This window comes from Entelurus aequoreus, linkage group LG02, assembly GCF_033978785.1.
Source record: "Entelurus aequoreus isolate RoL-2023_Sb linkage group LG02, RoL_Eaeq_v1.1, whole genome shotgun sequence".
NCBI classification, from domain to species: domain Eukaryota; kingdom Metazoa; phylum Chordata; class Actinopteri; order Syngnathiformes; family Syngnathidae; genus Entelurus; species Entelurus aequoreus.
In genome coordinates, this window is record NC_084732.1 from 42,442,708 (window position 1) to 42,461,654 (window position 18,947).

An 18,947-nucleotide genomic window follows, 5' to 3' on the forward strand; every position below is an offset into this window, starting at 1 on the left:
GTATCATCTAAAGTTAAAGTTAAGTTAAAGGTGTGGTGCAATTTGTCCCATCCCCTTGTTCACCCCCTGAGAGGTGAGGGGAGCAGTGAGCAGCAGTGGTGGCCGCGCTCAGGAATCATTTTGGTGATTTAACCCCCAATTCCAACCCTTGATGCTGAGTGCCAAGCAGGGAGGTAATGGGTCCCATTTTTATAGTCTTTGGTATGACTCGGCCGGGGTTTGAACTCACGACCTAGCGAGCTCAGGGCGGACACTCTAACCACAAGGTCACTGAGCAGGTCAACTTAGTCAATTTGGTCAACAATATTGTATTAATATAACACATATACATTCTTGCTGTCAAGGTAAGGTCATTTTTTCTGTGTTCTTTTCTAGTTGCCCTTTACGACCCCAGTCAGACCTCAGGCCTCCTCATGGCCAATGTACATGTTAGTGTGTGTGTGTGTGTGTGTGTGTGTGTGTGTGTGTGTGTGTGTGTGTGTGTGTGTGTGTGTGTGTGTGTGTGTGTGTGTGTGTGTGTGTGTGTGTGTCCAGCATAGGGTGGTGGAGTGTAATCTGAGCCCTTGGCTAGGACAGAACTACCGCAGTGTCCATCCAGGCAGAAAAAAGCAACATCAGAGCCGCGGGGCTGATGGAGAGAGGATGGAGATATGGAGGGATGGAGGGACAACTGAATGGAAGAGAGACAGAGAGGACAAAGAGTAGCGCAGCTATTTTCAGTGTGGAAGAGAGATGTCAGTGTGTGTCAGTGCGCTCCAATGACTTGCCTTCAGCTGGAGAAACAGATCTTTCGCTTCCTCTCGTTCACACTTTCTTGCTTTCCTTGCCACCCACAATTGCCCCCCCCCCCCCCCCCCCCCTCGCCTATCTTCTGGTCTTCGTACTTCTGCCTGGGTTGAGGCGAGTAGAAGCACTTTGCAGCTCAGGGGGAAGCGCAAGGACCGAGCAGTGAACCAGCCATCTCTTAAAAAGGCCAGGCGGTGCACACCGCGGCGTTCGAGGTGGCGCTACAAGTAAGCGAGATGGTCACATGAGGCCTGCGGGGCGAAGCACGCTGAGGGCCTCCAGCGGGGTACGAGAAGAAGGGCGGCGCAGAACTTTTGCGAACACAGAAGGGATCAAAATCTTTAAATCCCCTGGAAATGTCAAGTACGTTTGATGAAATGTCAGCAGAGCCCCACACAAACACACCAGCAACACACACCCTGGCATCATGGCAGCATGTAGGCCAATCACATCCTAGGGCTGAGTCCTCTTCGGCTGCCCAAATCCCGAGGGGAAAGTCACCGTATCCCTCAGGAGGAATGTTTCCCCAGTCATGTTATCCTGGTAATCCATGACATTTTTACATGTGCAAACAACCTTCCATTATATCCTGTCATGCCAGCTGAGCTGTAACTTCGTCTATATCGCTGCATTATTGATAAACAATAAATCATTTCAAATTAATATGACACGTAGAGATGTTCCAATCAGGGGATTGATACTGCTGATTCCGATACGATCATCCATAAGTGAGATTGGCTGATACCAATATCGCTCAAATGAATTAACTGTGAATTCTTCCAATTTTTATATATAGTGAATGCTATTGACAGTTTAATAATAAGCATATTATTTAAACTAGTCCCTTACTCTATTTGTTACATTCAGTTATTTGAGCTAAACAAATTCAATAGTACATAATAACTAAACAAAAGCAAAAACTACTATCTAGTAGTGATGTTTCGATCAAGGTTTTATGTTTCATGAGTGAAATTGGCCGACACCGATCACGTGTATTAACTGTAATTTTTGAAGTTTATATATGATGAGTGCAATTGACAGTTTAATAATGTCAGCAAAATATATTAAACTTGTTCCTTATTCTCTTTTATTACATATTATTCCAGCCTACACATTAAGTAAAAACGCAATCATTACTATCAACTACTTTTCTAAATCCTTTGGTCCTCAAAGTCCTCCTGTGTTCAGGGAATTATTCCCCGAGTTTGTAAAAATGAACAAAAACAAAGATTTTGTGAAATTAAAGGTCTAGACTTTTTGAAAGGATCTGCACTTTTTTGGATTTTTGCCCATTGTTCACAATCATTATGAAAGACATGACTACGGATTGATTTTTTTAAATGCATTCTAACTCGTAAATAAAAGTTCGCTTAAAATCCAATAAATAACCATCTAAAACCACCAACAATACTTCATTTACATTTAGTGACTTGAATATTAACCAAGTATTAGTGATATTGTTATTATATCCGCTAACGGCTAATGGCTGCAAGCTCCCATCCCTCCAGGACTTGTTCTCCTCCAGGACCAGGAGGCGTGTGGGTCGGATCACAGCTGACTCTTCTCACCCTGGACACACACTATTCTCCCCTCTCCCCTCAGGCAGGAGACTACGCTCCATCCAGACCCACACCTCCCGCCACCTGAACAGTTTTTTCCCCTCGGCCATCAGGCAAATGAACAATAACTCCTAACAGCAGCTCCTTGAATTCCTTGAATCCCTTCTAAGTCTATCTGATAGCTCAGTCACAGCTCTTTTTATACCAAATATGTGTTATATGTGTTTTATGTCGCACGTTTGCACCAGGAAAAATTCCTAGTTTGTGAACCCGTTCTCAAACAATGGCAATAAAACTATTCTGATTCTGATTCTGATAACGCAGACAAACTTTTTCATAGAGGCGCCGTGATCACCTCCATGTGTCACTATGTTTACATCATCGAGTGGTCTGCTGCTTCCTCGCTTCCTTGGTCCCTGTAAGTTTATTGTAGATCTCAAATCATGCATATCACCTGGACAAAAGACGTCTGAGTAGGTATTCCGACAAGTTGGTACACTTTGACAGCCATTTAGGACCCGAAACTGGCGAGGACGACACAAAAAGACACTTGTCCGCCCGCCTGCCCCCCCAACATGTTTCTTCTCGAGGATTATCAATCATCAGTCAATCAAAGTTTACTTATATATATCTTAATGACAAATGTCTCTAAGGGCTGCACAAGCCACAACGACATCCTTGGCTCAGATCCCACATCAGGGCAAGAAAAAACTCAACCCAATGGGAACAACGAGAAACCTTGGAAGGGACTGCAAATGGGTGGATCTCCATCTGGGTGACCGGTGCAATGGATGCCGAGTGGATAGAGTTAATAATGTGAGAGTCCAGTTCATAGTGGGGTTATTATGAGAAATTCTTTACCTAAATGGGAATATATGAACATCCTAGCTGTCAGTATCCTAATTATAGCAGATCTTGTACAGTAAGTGATGTTTTATTATGTTTGTTGGCTCTCATGAAGTCTGCAGTGAGTAATAATCAGTGATGAAGAAAAAAAAGCAAACGTGATGCGTTTTTTAAATGAATGCGCCGTGTATGCTTAAAATGACCAAAATACCTGTTACTACATTACATAAATACTTACATCATATGTATAAAAACCTTAATGGAGGTGTTTGGATGTTTTTTAAGGGCTTTATAGACGGAATTGCGCGGCTCCCATAGGCTCCATTTCAATCCGACATTTGATCATATTTATTTAATATTTAGAATACAAAAAAAAATAACATCCATTGTCATGTCTCTAACAATGATTGTGAACGATAGGCAAAATCCCCCCCCAAAAATGCAGTTCCCTTTTTAAGTACATATATATTTTGTTGTTTTAAGATTGCTTAGCATTTAGCATACCTGCTCCTAGCTTGCTCTTATTCTGTGTAAACCATGTTGAGCCTTGTCCTTCACTGATAATGTACGTGATAATGATACTTAAGCTGCTGAGAAATGTATTTTCCGTAATGGAGGTGATTAATATTTACTTAGGAAAGCGGCTGCACACAGTTTATGGCGATACACAATAAACTTCTAGCTGCCTCTACCAAGTGACCAAAAATAAATAAGAATATCGGCCAAAGGTGTTCGGCATCGAAAGGCCTTGCCGATTTCATACTTCTTTACAGAAATTTGCCGATACTGTTCGGTGGCCGATCAATCGGCACATCCCTACCTACTACTCATTTAACTACTTTGGTTTTTGCCCTCAATGTCCTCTTGTGACCATATAAGTATTCCCTGAATTTGTAAACATTCATTAAAACAAAACAAAAAATGTTTTGAGTATATAAAAATATCGATCTCATCAACCTCGTATTGATCATATACTGATACTACCCTTGGTATCGACACAATCTATTTATGGACAGTTATTACATTATCTTCTGTCGAGACTCTTATTCATCTACTTGCTAATTTACTGTTAATAACTGTTTACTTTCTGTTGTAAGGCGGTTCCATCTACAGTATACTTTACTAAACACTTTTTTCTTGTTGTTTAAAGCTAGCTTAGCTGTTAGCTTAGCTATTGTCATGCCTGATCCTGGCTGGCTCTTTGTGTGTAACATGTTTAGCCTCGTCCTCCAGTGATAATGGAACTTAACGATATTTAAGATACTAAGAAACATATTACCCGTAATGAAGGTGTTAATTATTGGCTTAGTGGAGCGGCCCCACACTGTGTAATGAGACATATAATTAGCTGCTAGCCGCTTGTCAGCCTGGGGACTAAACATAAATAGTGTCGGCCAGAAGGGATCAGCGTTTGTGAACAGCATTAATTGGCATTAATCTGCAATGACGATCAGGTACTTTTTCATGAAAATCAGCTGATACTCAATGGTGGTTGATCGATTGGCACATACCTATTGGTTGAGGTACCCCAGGAGCCTCCTGGAGAATTAACCCTACCACCAATTCTGTCGATTGTCACAAAATCTGCCATAAGTGACCACATTTGTACTCCTTCACAATGTAGTTAAATACAAAAATATGCTAAACATCGTGGTTGTAGTTTGCATTAGAAACAACTTTCAGTATGATAAATTGCAGTTTTACACCACTGTAAACTAAAGGCATAATTTCTGAAGTAAATCTAGATTGTGTAAGTGTTCCTAATGAAGTGCCCCGTGACAACTCAACTGTAATTTTTGTCATGTACACACTTAGCCGCCTCCTGTGACGCACCAACTGACACTTGGCCTTGCCATTGATCCTCCCCCGCACCTTTGCTGAGTAACTTATCGACTTGCTCGACTGTATTTCCTTTAGACCTTCGGCTGTGTTTGTAGACAACTTTGCCACCCCTATCCACCAGCCTGTTTGTCGCACTTACACACACGTCAGTACTCATCAATTAATCCGGTAGTTGTCGAGAGGCAGATGCTTTGAAGCACTCTGCTATTGATCAGCATGAATGTGAAGAAAGAGCTCATCCTTGGAGACGACAAGGGAGGTTGTGCTTACGTCATGTTGGATCAAGTCAGTACTATTTACAGTGTTGGTGTGCACATGTCTAAACACTCGTGTTACGGTGTTATTTACAGAGGTCCTAACAGACAAGAGAGATCTACACCACTGGAATGATACCAAGTACAGGGTCGTATCGAGTCGATACTACTATGATTACATCGATATTTTTTAGCATCACAAAATCTTCTTTCGTTATTTAAAAATGTATATTATGTTTATAAACTCAGAAAATATGTCCCTGCACACATGAGGACTCATCCAAAACTAATGTAAAGCATCCAAACAACAGAATAATAAGTCATTATTACATTTTAACAGAAGTGTAGAAAGAACATGTTAAAAGAGAAAGTAAGCAGATATTAACAGTAAGTGAACATGTATTAATAAAATCAATAATTAATTTTCTACCGCTTTTCCTTAATAATTTTTGACAAAATAATAGAATGGAAAATGACACAATATGTTACTGGATACGTCAGCAGACTAAATTAGGAGCCTTAGTTTGTTTACTTACTTCTAAAAGACAAGTTGTCTTGTATGTTCAGTATTTTATTTAAGGACATACTTGCAATAAGAAACATGTGTTTGATGTACCGTAACATTTTTTGTTAAAATAAAGCCAATCATGCAATTTTTGTGGTCACCTTTATTTAGAAAAGGACCGAAAAGCATCAAAATACATTTTGATACCGGTACCGGTACCAAAATATTGGTATTGGGACAACACTATACTGGACTATTATGCATGCATGAAAATCTCTCCTTTCTGAAAATGCTGGATTCAGTGTATCATGCAGCATTCAGATTTGTAACTGACTCAGGTTTTCGTACTCACCACTGTATCTTAAATGAGAGTGTTGGTTGGCCTTCTCTGCACAATAGTAGGTTGGAACACTAGTATGTTTACCTTTTTTAAGGCCATTCTGTATGACTTACCTATTTTTACTTATGTTCCCTTAGTTCCAATTGTCACCACCAGCAGTAATCACCGGTCCAAGGTCCATTTTATTTATGTTGTCCTCCATTACCCAATGGAGGACATTTCACTAGGGTGAAAGACATATACTGTATCGACTTTATCTTTTACTGTGGAAGTCTTCCACTGAAGAAAGTCACTGTCACACAGCAGTTGAGTATATCACATGAGATATAGGTTAAATGTAACCTGACTCTCGCCAGATCCTTGTCGTTCGCTGAGCTCCACACAAGGATCTCAATAGGAGATGTATTTCAGAAGGCGGGGCCTTGTAAAAATATAATTGTATGTGATTGGATAAACCACTTGTTATCTTGAATGACGTGCTACTTCAACCACTCACATCCAAATCAACCCGTGACGCTGATGAGAGCGACGCTGGGAAATCCAAAACAGAACAGCCGACATATCGGATAACGACAGAGCGAAAAGTTCTCTGTTCATCTTTTAAAGAATTAATATTCGATAGATTCGACAAAACAGTTACATTAGCAGCAAGGGCTGCGTGCCGCCATTGTTGTTTGAATCAAACAGTCGCTTCGGCGCTATGTCACATCTATGATATCCCGCCCGGCGATCCTGATTGGTTCATTACCAGAAGGCGGGGCCTTGTAAAAAAAACATTGTATGTGATTGGATAAACCACTTGTCTGTTATCTTGAATGACGTGCTACTTCAACCACTCACATTGAAATCAACCCGTGACGCTGATGAGAGCGACGCTGGGAAATCCAAACCCGGTCGGAAGAAGAGCCAAAACATCCCTGCCACCAATAAATACCTTCAAAACCGTTCTCTGTTCATCTTTTAAATAATGAATCTATCGAATGATAGATTCGACAAAACAGTGGCAATAGCAGAATCAATGTCAGCACACGACGCAGCGAGAGCATTGTTGTTTGAATCAAACAGTCGCTTCGGCGCTACGTCACATCTATGAAATCCAGCCCGGCGATCCTTACCGGTTCATTATTTTTTGCTATCATGAAGGAGTTTGCAATGCCTTCGAGCCCAGACCCTTGTGTGGAGCTCAGCGAACTACAAGGATCTGGCGAGAGTCAGGTTAGGTTAAATGAGGTTATGGCATATTGTAGGCATGAGCCTGTAGGTCAGGGGTGTCAAACACAAATACGGAGTGGGCCAAAATTTAAAACTGAACAAAGCCGCAGGCCGAGGTTGAACAAATTAACCTTTTAATAGGGACCCAAACACGTTTTGCATTGAATATTGAACAAGCAAGGCTTATATAACTTTATAGTGACATGCAAAATCGAGTTTCAAATAATAATAATAATAATTAAAAAATATCAATGGCATACCAAATACAATTTAAATAAAAATTGAATGCCTATTTTCTATTTGCAGCCTTCTGAGGTAAATATCAACATTAACTTTTTCCACAGCCTAATAAATTTGAAAATAAATTAACAATGAATAAACCAACCATTCAGGACTTTAAACTGCTCAGTTTGCAACACACTGATCTAATCTGATGTGCCCAAGCCAGATACTTGGCATCTTTTCTTGGATGCTAGTTCATTAATGTCGGGGCTCAGGCTTTGAGCTGAGGCAACCTTCATTATCGAACAAAGGTGTTCATCAGTCATTATATCTCGTAGTCCACCCGGACCACAGTCTTGGGGGCGTGCCTTAAAGGCGCTGCCTTTAACGTCCTCTACGAGCTGTCGTCACGTCCGCTTTTCATCCATTCTAACAACGTGCCGGCCCACAAGATATGTGGGGCTTCTGTACGCACACACACGTGAATGCAACGCATACTTGGTCAACAGCAATACAGGTTACAATGAGGGTAGCCGTATAAACAACTTTAACAGTGTTATAAATATACGCCACACTGTGAATCCACACCAAACATGAATGACAAACACATTTCGGGAGAACATCCGCACCGTAACACAACATAAACACAACAAATAACCAGAATCCTTTGCAGCACTAACTCTTCTGGGACGCTACAAAATACCCCCCCACCCCCCCCACACACACACACACACACCTTGTAGCGTCCCGGGCCAGCACTCGTTGGACTGGATGAAAAGCGGACGTGACTATTTTCGGGAGGGGCACTGAAATTTGGGAGTCTCCCGGGAGGGTTGGCAAGTATGAGAATTAGCGGTGAATGCGGTGTTACCGCGGCACCGCCGCTGTATATAATCAGCAGGCCAGGACTAGTGTTAATTTGATATCGCCTCAAAGGCCAAGTGAAATTACATGGCGGGGCAATTTTGGGCCGCGGGCCAGAGTTTGACACCCATGCTGTAGGTTCACTAATGTTTATCGGCACTTAAGCATTAATATTGTCTGATTATTTGAGGGCTGAAAGCTGCCTTCAGACTCCCTCATGTGGTCCAACATCCTCCATTAGCAGCAAAGTCCTCCTTGCCGATTAGTAGGAGATGTTTCTCAACAGTGTAATTAACCTCAATTAGCACTACCTCGGTTGATTTTTCTCATTTCACCTACTGACTTTTGCTCTCTCCTCTCCTCTCCTCTGTGGCTTCTCTGCTCTCATCAACAAGAGGGTGCACTTATCAACACTCACCTCAAAGGAGGCCATGAAGGATATGTCCCTCTTTAACCGAGTGTCTGTCTGTTGTCCTTTGTGCCCACAGGACTTTCATGTTGTGCAACATGACACATCGCAAATAACCAGCATGTTGGCCTGAGATGAGTCATATTAGAGGTAGTGCAGTAGTTTGTGCCCAAGAAAAAATACCTCAGGCGATAGAATAGATCGTGTTTACAAATTCACCATCCAACATGTCCGAAAGGGAGTGGAAAGTAGCAGAGCTTATTGAATTGTACACCTTTTCCTTATCCCATGAGTCACCAGTAGGGTACCAAATTCGGTACTTCTAAAGATTCCAACCAAATTCTATTGGTACTACTGTATATAGATTCATGTACAATCAAACGGTGCCGTATTTTGATACCTTTGTTGCACGTGACATCAAGTCTGGTTGCAGACTCAAACCCCTGGCGGGTAAACAAGCACTCAGGCAGCACTGCAGACTTTAGGTAATGTCATCATGCCAACAAACTTAGACTTAGACTTAGACTTAGACAAACTTTAATGATCCACAAGGGAAATTGTTCCACACAGTAGCTCAGTTACAATGATGGAAAGCAAGTATGGCTGATATAGTTCAGTTCAGTTTCAGTTTATTTCGAACAGGCATACGATACAATGTAATGCATGAACATCAAACCTGAAGTAAGACTCCTTTTTTTAAAATGCGCCATCTTAATAATAATTTACATTAGAGTTTCCATAGACATGCTACTGATTAGCATTACTAATTTAAATTTTAACACCTCCAAGTCATTATTGAAAACTAAAACTAGATGCATGTTACAATCAAAGAGCTGGTGTGTAATCAGTACATTACTTGCAGTATACAATTTTTTTTGTTTTTTAGTATGTAGTCTACACACTACTGCCATCTAATGTGTTGGAATTTCATCTACATGCAAAGTCCACAAAATACTAGTTGCAAATGATACTCAGAAATGTAATAACACGAAATAACAACTGGACAGCACAGTTGTCATAATCAGAGATTTTCGATCACAGATTTTATTATTAAACAATTGATATTTATTAACACACATACAAGTACCGAAAATTGGTACCGGTGAGTACTGGTACCAATTCCCAGGTACTGATCCAAGGTACTGGGAATTGGTACTGTATCAATGAAAATGCGAAAAATACATAGCCATACTAGTAAGAACTATAGGTTTTATAGTTAGTAAAGCAACACAAATAACAATCTTAATAATAACCAAAAACAATAATATGGCTCTTAAAAATTCAGAACAATATCTAATGTTCCTTCTGCCAAAAAGTATATTGTTTATCTGTTGTTTATTTATTAAAAAAAAAAAAAAAATTATATATATATATATATATATATATAATCACTTCCGTTGTGTCCTTGGGCGGGACACTTCACCCTTGCCCCCAGTGCCACTCACACCGGTGAATTGAATGATGAATGATAGGTGGTGGTCGGAGGGGCCGTTGGCGCAAATTGCAGCCACGCTTCCGTCAGTCTACCCCAGGGCAGCTGTGGCTATGAAAGTAGCTTACCACCACCAGGTGTGAATGAATGATGGGTTCTACATGTAAAGCGACTTTGGGTACTTAGAAAAGCGCTATATAAATCCCAGGTATTATTATTATGATAATGAATATCCATCCATCCACTTTCTACCGCTTGTCCCTTTTGGGATCGCAGGGGGTCGCTGGATAATTTTTGGTCTTAATTTTCCCTAGATTTTATATATATATATATATATATATATATATATATATATATATATATATATATATATATATATATATATATATATATATATTTTTTTTTTTTTTTAACTTGTTTTTTTTTTTCTGCTACAAACTTATACTTATTTCATCATTATTCAGTAAAATCATTTCCGTGGGATACTTGATTAATTTACATAGTTTTATTTCACAGATCTTATATTTTCCCTCTCAGACTTTTTTTTAAATAAATCCTTCATTAACTCTCATCTGTGCCTGTGTCCTCATGAGGCACATGCTCTTAAAGAGACAGTAACGTGCACTTCTGTCTCTAACAGAAATTAAGATTAAGATTAAAGATTAAAGATACCAATGATTGTCACACACACTAGATGTCCTCTGCATTTGACCCATCCCCTTGGGGAGCAGTGGGCAGCAGCGGCGCCACGCCCGGGAATCATTTTGGTGACTTAACCCCCAACTCCAACCCGTGTTGCTGAGTGCCAAGCAGGGAGGTTATGGGTCCCATGTTTATAGTCTTTGGTATGACTCGGCTGGGATTTGAACTTTAACCTACCGATCTCAGGGCGGACACTCTAACCACTAGGCCACTGATCAACATAAAAATGGGGTGAATCAATTGTTTCTTTACCCATAGTTTCCCCTGTAAGCTTATACATTACACACCCAATCATCCATCCATTTTCTACCGCTTGTCCCTCTCGGGGTCGCGGTGGGTGCTGGAGCCTATCTCAGCTGCACTCGGGCTGAAGGCGGATTAAACATAATAAATAATAGAAGACATACATCGTTATTACATAGTGCATTCCTAGTTATTTTTGTAAAATACCTTATTTTTGCTCTCATTAGTTTGTGCAAGTGGCTATAATGTAGCTGCATGGTAGCAGTGATATCATGATTTTTCTTTCTACATTTAAAACACTTCCTTGTGGTCTACATAACATGGAATGGTGGTTCTCTGGTCAAAACGTTACATAGACTTTGTTTTACAGACTGTCTTCAAGTCGCGTTCTGACCGTCTTTTCCGGATTCGCCGTTTTGTGGGCATCTTATTTACGTGCCTCCACTTAGACTGCGTCTTCTCCCCGTCAGCCATAATGTAGATTTTAGCGCTTCCATATGGAGTCTACTGACAGATATAGGTTAAAACTATACTCTATATTGTATTAGAAATTACAACAGCGGACGATGCATGTGCATGTACGAGCCAGTCTGCCCCACAACAAGAGGATAAAGAAAAATAAGGATCTATAAAAATTTCACCACACCTATTTTGTGTATGACAATCAGTGGTACTTTAACTTTAACTTTATTGACTACATCGTAGGGCTACAATGGCGAACTCGTAAAAAGCTCTTCCGGTAAATCTCTACCATTAAATCCATGAACATCACCAACGGGAAAAATGTCACCCATTCGGCTCGTTCGGAGGAAGTATGAAGGAAAGAAAAATAGTTTTATAAATATCTCCACCATGCCTCCATGGTCTCAATCTACATTTCTGGGACTTATGCAGATCCCAAATACACAAAACAGGTACTATAGGTAAAAAAGTTGTTTTTACATAATAGGTATAAAGCCGGTGCTGTAAATACACACACACACACACACGCACACACACACACACACACACACACACACACACACACACACACACACACACACACACACACACACACACACACACACACACACACACACACAGTAATACTTCCCTTGCAGTTCATCATGAGAAGTCATTAACAATATGTGTTTTCCTACATATTTACCAGTGTGTGAAGTGAGCCACATTCTCGCAATTGTCTTCGCCTGTTCCGTCGCTCTGTGTCTCTGTCTCCATCTGTACCTTATGTTTATTTCATAAGCCCAGTGTGCCCCTTGTCTTAGGATGTTGAGCGCCGACAGTACCTTACCCGTCTCTCTGCCGCGCGTCAATGGAAGGAACTTCTTTAGAAGTGTCTCTTCTCTGACAGCCACCTTCTGCTTCTCCCTCTACTGCTCATGGTCACATTAATTCGCTCCTCAAAGCTCCTCCATGGTTCCTCTCTCACTCAGCTGTGGAGTGGAGCAGAGAACAGTCAAACACACTGGAGCTGTCAGAGCTGCTCTTTATGTCTTTGATTTGTGTCTGCTTTCTGACTTCTGGGACTTCACATAGGATAGATACTTCATCACTAGGTGAAGAGGTATCTTGTCTTTATGGCTAGTATGTGAGTTCTTAGACAGCATCTTGAAAAGTTTTACAAATAATGGGCTGAATGAGAATATAATGGCTAAGAATCGTTAATTGTGTGTTTTTTTTTAAGGATTCATACCGTCCAGATTACTGAAATCTTAGTTTTTTGCTGCTGAAAATAAACCTGACAGTTATTTCCCATAAAATCAACTCGTTTTTAAGTGATCCGTAGACAACTCATTGTACTTGGAATGCCCCCTTTCCATTCCCAGACTTAAAAAGGTTGCCCCCTCTTGGTGTGACGTCATCTACACTAATGGTTCTCAACCACCGGTGCCGGCCGGTTTGTGACACAAATATTTAATAATTTATAAACGACTGCATTTTCTTCGACATAACTTTGGCCTGTCCCATCAGAAGCACCAATAAGTTTGTACCAGTGTTGTCCCGATATCAATATTTTGGCACCAGTACCGGTACCAAAATTATTTTGATACTTTTCAGTACTTTTTGATACTTTTGTAAATAAAGGGGACCACAAAAAAATGGCATTATTGGCTTTATTTTAACAAAAAATCTTAGGGTCCTTTAAACATGTTTCTTATTGCAATTTTGTTCTTAAATAAAATAGTGAACATACTAGACAACTTGTCTTTTATTAGTAAGTAGGCAAACAATGGCTCCTAATTTAGTCTGCTGACATATGCAGTAACATATTGTGTCATTTTTCATTCTATTATTTTGTAAAAATTATTAAGGACAAGTGGTAGAAAATGAATTATTAATCTACTTGTTCATTTACTGTTAATATCTGCTTACTTTCTCTTGTAACATGTTCTAGCTACACTTCTGTTAAAATGTATTAATCACTTATTCTTCTGTTCTGTATCAATCCGATACCAAGTCGTTACAGGATCATACATTGGTCATATTCAAAGTCCTCATGTGTCCAGAGACATATTTCCTGAGTTTATAAACACAATATACATTTTTTTTAAAACAAAGAAGATGTTGTGATGCCAAAAAATATTGACGTAATCATAGTAGTATCGACTAGATACGTTCCTGTACTTGGTATCATTACAGTGGATGTCAGGTGTAGATCCACAAATGGTGTTTGTTTACATTTTGACGCCGGTGAGCTACGGTATGTAGTGAAACATGTTTAGCTATTCCTCGTCCTGCAGGGATGATACTTGTTAGAAACTTACTTTATTTGTCGCCATGGAGGCGAGGATTAGTGATTTAGAAGTAGCTAAAACACTGCCAACTGGGGCTGGACTTTAGCCGCTAGCGAACTAGCCATGTCTTAAAGAACCTCTTTCTGACGGCGTTTCAGTGTTATAACTTCACCTTTATCGTTAGTTTTTAAGCCAAAATGCGTCCGTTCTTCCTTTTCTGTCTACACACTGTCTGCTTGTAAGCACTCTGTGATAGTGCACTGCGGAACATGCTCGTCTGCTCATAAACCAACAATGATACAACGTGACGACGTCAGGGGCGCGGGGGGGGGCGGGGGGGGGGGGGGGGGGGGGGGGGGTGGCGGACCAGTACTTTTCAGAGGCGGTATAGTACCGAATATGATTCATTAGTATCGGGGTACTATATAAATACCGGTATACCGTACAACCCCAGTTCGTACTGTACATATACTTTATATGTATAATAAAAGTCGCCATTTGTTATATTTGTTATAACCTTGTTACATGGAACAATGCACAATAATGGACATAAAATTGTGCCAGATTGTAGCCAAATGCTACTTTCCATCTGTAGTCCCCGGCGGGTTGATGGTATATACAACAAGGTCCATAAAAAGTTAAGTTAGACAGCACCGACATCAGACATAAACAGTACAATAAAATACACAGACTCAGATATAATCATACAAATTAAATAAAATGGACCACCCCAATATAACAGTAGGTTGCTGCATGCATGACATCAGCTTAGGACAGATCAAAAATCAATTCACCATAGTAGCTAAAGTGCATAAGGCAAATGGAGAAGTGCTGTAGTGCTAAAGTGCAAGTGTGCTAAATGGTTGCATGTAATAAGTGTGCTGAGAGAAGAACATACACAATTCCCTTTGCCTGGTAAGTTAAATTGCTGGTATTCTTTCACATAGCTCTATTGCACAAGCAGTTAATAATAATAATAAAATACATTTTATTTGTATTGCACTTTAAATTTGAACAACACATTTCAAAGTTCTACAGAGTAAAAACATTATGAAAGCATTAAAACAAGTCAGTAAAAAACAATATTAAAAATTAGCTGTATGCTTTTTTTAAAAAGGTAGGTTTTTAGCCCTTTTTTATTAGCATCCACCGTCTGTGGGGCCCTGAGGTGGTCAGGAAGGAAGAGCGGCAACTTCAAAAGCTCTGTCCCCTATGGTCTTGAGCCGTGTCCTGGGTGCATGCAGACGGTGCAGTTGGCCTGACTGGGTTCTGGCTGGGGTGTGTGGTGTGAGGAGATGGTCGAGGTAAGTGGGGGCATCACCATGCAGACAGTGGTGGGTGTGCTGTGATGGGGAGCCAGTGAAGGGTGCGGAGGATGGTGTGATGTGCTCATACTTCCGCACCCTCATCAGGAACCTGGCAGCGCTGTTCTGAACATACTGGAGCTTTTGAATTCTCCTGCCAGGGAGCCCGATGAGGAGTGTGTTACAGTAATCCAACCTGGAGGAGACAAAGGCATGGACAAGCTTCTCTGCAGCTGGAAAGGAGAGGAAGAGGCAGAATTTGGAGATGTTTCAGAGGTGAAAGAAAGAGGTTTTGCAGATGAGGGTGACATGGTTGTTGAGGGAAAGGTGGGGGTCAAACTTTACGACAGAGGGTGAGATGGGAAAGTTGTGTCCAAAAAATTCAACTGAGGTTATGTGGGAAGAATGGAGTTGTTGAGGAGTACCGGTTTGGATAGCTTCTGTTTTGAGCCGTTCAGCTGCAGGAAGTTTTGACCCATCCATGTGTTTATCTCCTTAGATGAGCAACCGTGGCAGAGGGGGGGACCTTAAGGTAGAGTTGTGTGTCGTCAGCAGAGCAGTGGAAATTAATTCCATGTCTGCTGACGACACACCCGAGGGGAAGCATGTAGATGGCTAAGAGGGTTGGACCAAGTACGCAGCCCTGGGGTCCCCACAGGTCACAGTGTGGGGGTGGGATTTAGCATCCCCCAGGACCACGTGCTTGGTCCTGTCAGTAAGATAGGAGCGGAACCAGTGAAGGGCAGTGTCAGAGAGGCCGGTGAAGTGCTGGAGACGGTGGAGGAGGATGTTGTAGTCAATGGTGTCAAACGAAGCAGAGAGGTCGAAAAGAATGAGGAGGGATGTTGAACCGGAGTCAGAGGCCATCAGAAGATCACTGGTGACTCTGATGAGAGCTGTTTCTGAAGTGTGGGAGGGGCGGAAACTGGATTGGAATTTTTCATAAAGGTGATTTGATTTTAGATGGCTGTGAAGCTGGATGGAAACACATTTTCCTAGAATTTTGAATGAATGGGAGATTAGAAATGGGTCGGTAATTTGACAAAGGGTTTGGGTCTAAGGTTGTTTTTTAGAGCAGAGGTTTCATCAGAGTTGTTTTGAGGGAGGGAGGAACGTTAGCTGTTTGGTGAGAAATATTAATTATTTTTGTTATGAGAAGGGATGAAGGGAGCATGTGGATAGTTTGGATCTGCGGATGATCTTCTCGACCTCCTGCTGTGTTGTAGAGATGAAATGGGAGAAATGTTGTGTGCTGAAAGTGGCCGGGATGTCTTGAATGGGACTATGCGTTTGTATGATAAATGTGTGTATATTTTCAATTTTGGAGGTGAAAAACTCAAGAAACTTGTAGTTATTGTCTGTATGAGTGTGTAGTATGGAGTGATCTGAGATTTGAGAATGTGACTTAAGTTGCTTAGAGTTATTGTTGATGATTGTGGAATACTATTCTGACCTGGACACGGAAAGGTCTTTAGTCTAAGACCTTTGACGTTCCCGGTAAACCAAGTTAGCATTAACAGATGTTTTTACGTAATTGCACTAAAAAGCACACGAAAGTGTATCTCTGTATGGAATATTGCAAAAATTATGAATACACACCTTTTAGAATGGAAAAAGAAATTAATTGAAAGCTATTTAAAAATCCATTGGAACTAATGGCAAGTTGTAGCACGTCTCGTTGCGGGTTCTCTGTGACAGGGAAGAATCAGGCTGGTTTAGCAGACTTTTAAGTTACTTTCTTTTCTTTTTTCTTTATACTCTGTCGAGTCTCTCTCTCTCTCTCTCTGGGTCACTCTCCGTCTCCCTCAGTCTCTCTGGGCTCCTCTCCCTCCCCGGGCTCCTCACGCTGCTTTAAATAAAGAGACAGGTGATCAGACAACCTGTTCCAGCTGGGTTCTCTACTCACCTGCAGCTGCTCCGTAGCCGGTTTCCGCACATGCTCCGCCCACAGGCGACGCGTGGACCACGCCCCCTCCACATGCCTCCACCGCCAGTCCTAGGCCGGGCAGCCGTCCGGCCGTGCCCACTCCCCTGGCACTGCTCCGTCCACTGGACCAGCTCTGGGGCACCCTTTCGGGTGAGGTCAGTCAGTGGGCTGTTCAAGTCTGAAAACCGGGGAATGAACCGGCGGTATTAGCCCGCCAGTCCCAAATAATTGAAAAATAAGGGAACACCCGTGCTGTTCCCGGGCGCACCAGCTGACCGTCAATGTAATTCACCTGGTCCCAGGCCGCGCCACGCAACTGCTGGCCCAGTGCAAATGGCCTACATAACTGGAACCCATTTCCCGCATAGAACGTGTGGCTAAAGGAATGTAAAACTATTATTTTAATCACTTAATGACATGTTTTTGTCGCTCTGGTCCATGATTACATCAAAACAGATATGGTTAACATTATGAGCAAAAAATAAACAATCACCATTTATGGACGTATCCCTCCCTTCCTGCTCCACATAGCCTGTGTTTCCTCCCGCTCTTTCAGCATTTCCTCAAGCATCTTGAGAAAAACATATGAGGATGCAATATAGAATACTAGCACCTTACCTTCTTTTTCTATTGCTTTTTAACCCCGTGTCTCCACAGGTTCTGACCCAGTCTTTCTCACCTCAAAGGTTCTCCAGATTTTGGGAGCACATTTGGCTTGATTCTTTAACATTATTTCCATCCAAACTTTGATTGATTGATGATTGAGACTTGTATTAGTAGGTTGCACAGTGAAGTACATATTCCGTACAATTGACCACTAAATGGTAACACCCGAATAAGTTTTTCAACAAGTTTAAGTCCGGGTCAACTTAAATTGATTCATGATACAGATATATACTATCAGATATATACTATCATCATAATACAGTCATCACACAAGATAATCACATTGAATTATTTACATTATTTACAATCGAGGGGGCGGGGGGTTAGGTTTGGTTGATTATCATCAGTCATCAACAATTGAGAACAGAGAAATGGATATTGGAACAGTGTAGGTCTGACTTGGTAGGATTTGTACAGCAAGTAGTGGACATAGAGAGAGAGAGAGAGAGAGAGAGAGAGAGAGAGAGAGAGAGAGAGAGAGAGAGAGAGAGAGAGAGAGAGAGAGAGAGAGATCAGAAGGCATAAGAAAAAGTATCTGCATTTGATTGTTTACATTTGATTATTAACAATCTGGGGAGGGTGTTAGTTTAGGGTTGTAGCTGCCTGGAGGTGTACTTTTATTGCGGTTTTGAAGGAGGATAGAGATGCCCTTTCTTTTAACATTGATGTGGCATAGAATGAGAATGAGTTAAGACCTTTGTTGGATCGGAACCTGGGTTTAACGTAGTTAGGAGCGCTCCCCTGGTGTTGTGGTTATGGCGGTCATTTACGTTAAGGAAGTAGTTTGACATGTACTTCGGTATCACGGGAGTGTAGCGGATTTTATGACTAGGCTCAGTGCAAGTTGTTGTACTCTGTCCTCCACCCTGAGCCAGCCCACTTGGAGAAGTGGGTAGGAGTGAGGTGGGATCTGGGGTGGAGGTCTAGAAGTAATCTGATAGCTTTTTCTGGGATGTTTGGAGTTTGAGATTGAGGGTTTTGGAGGTGCTAGGGTACCAGGAGGTGTATGCGTAATCGAAAAAGTGTTGAACGAGAGTTCCCGCCAGAATCCTCATGGTGCTTTTGTTGACCAGAGAGGAGATGCTATAGAGAAATCTCG

The 18,947-nt window shown here is 41.4% G+C and overlaps 1 protein-coding gene across 1 annotated transcript in view; it reads left to right on the top strand.

Annotated features, from left to right (window-relative positions):
- gse1b (Gse1 coiled-coil protein b) overlaps nt 1–18,947 on the top strand; it is a 421,407-nt gene that overhangs the window by 117,669 nt on the left and 284,791 nt on the right. The gene's annotated exons all lie outside the window — the stretch shown is intronic.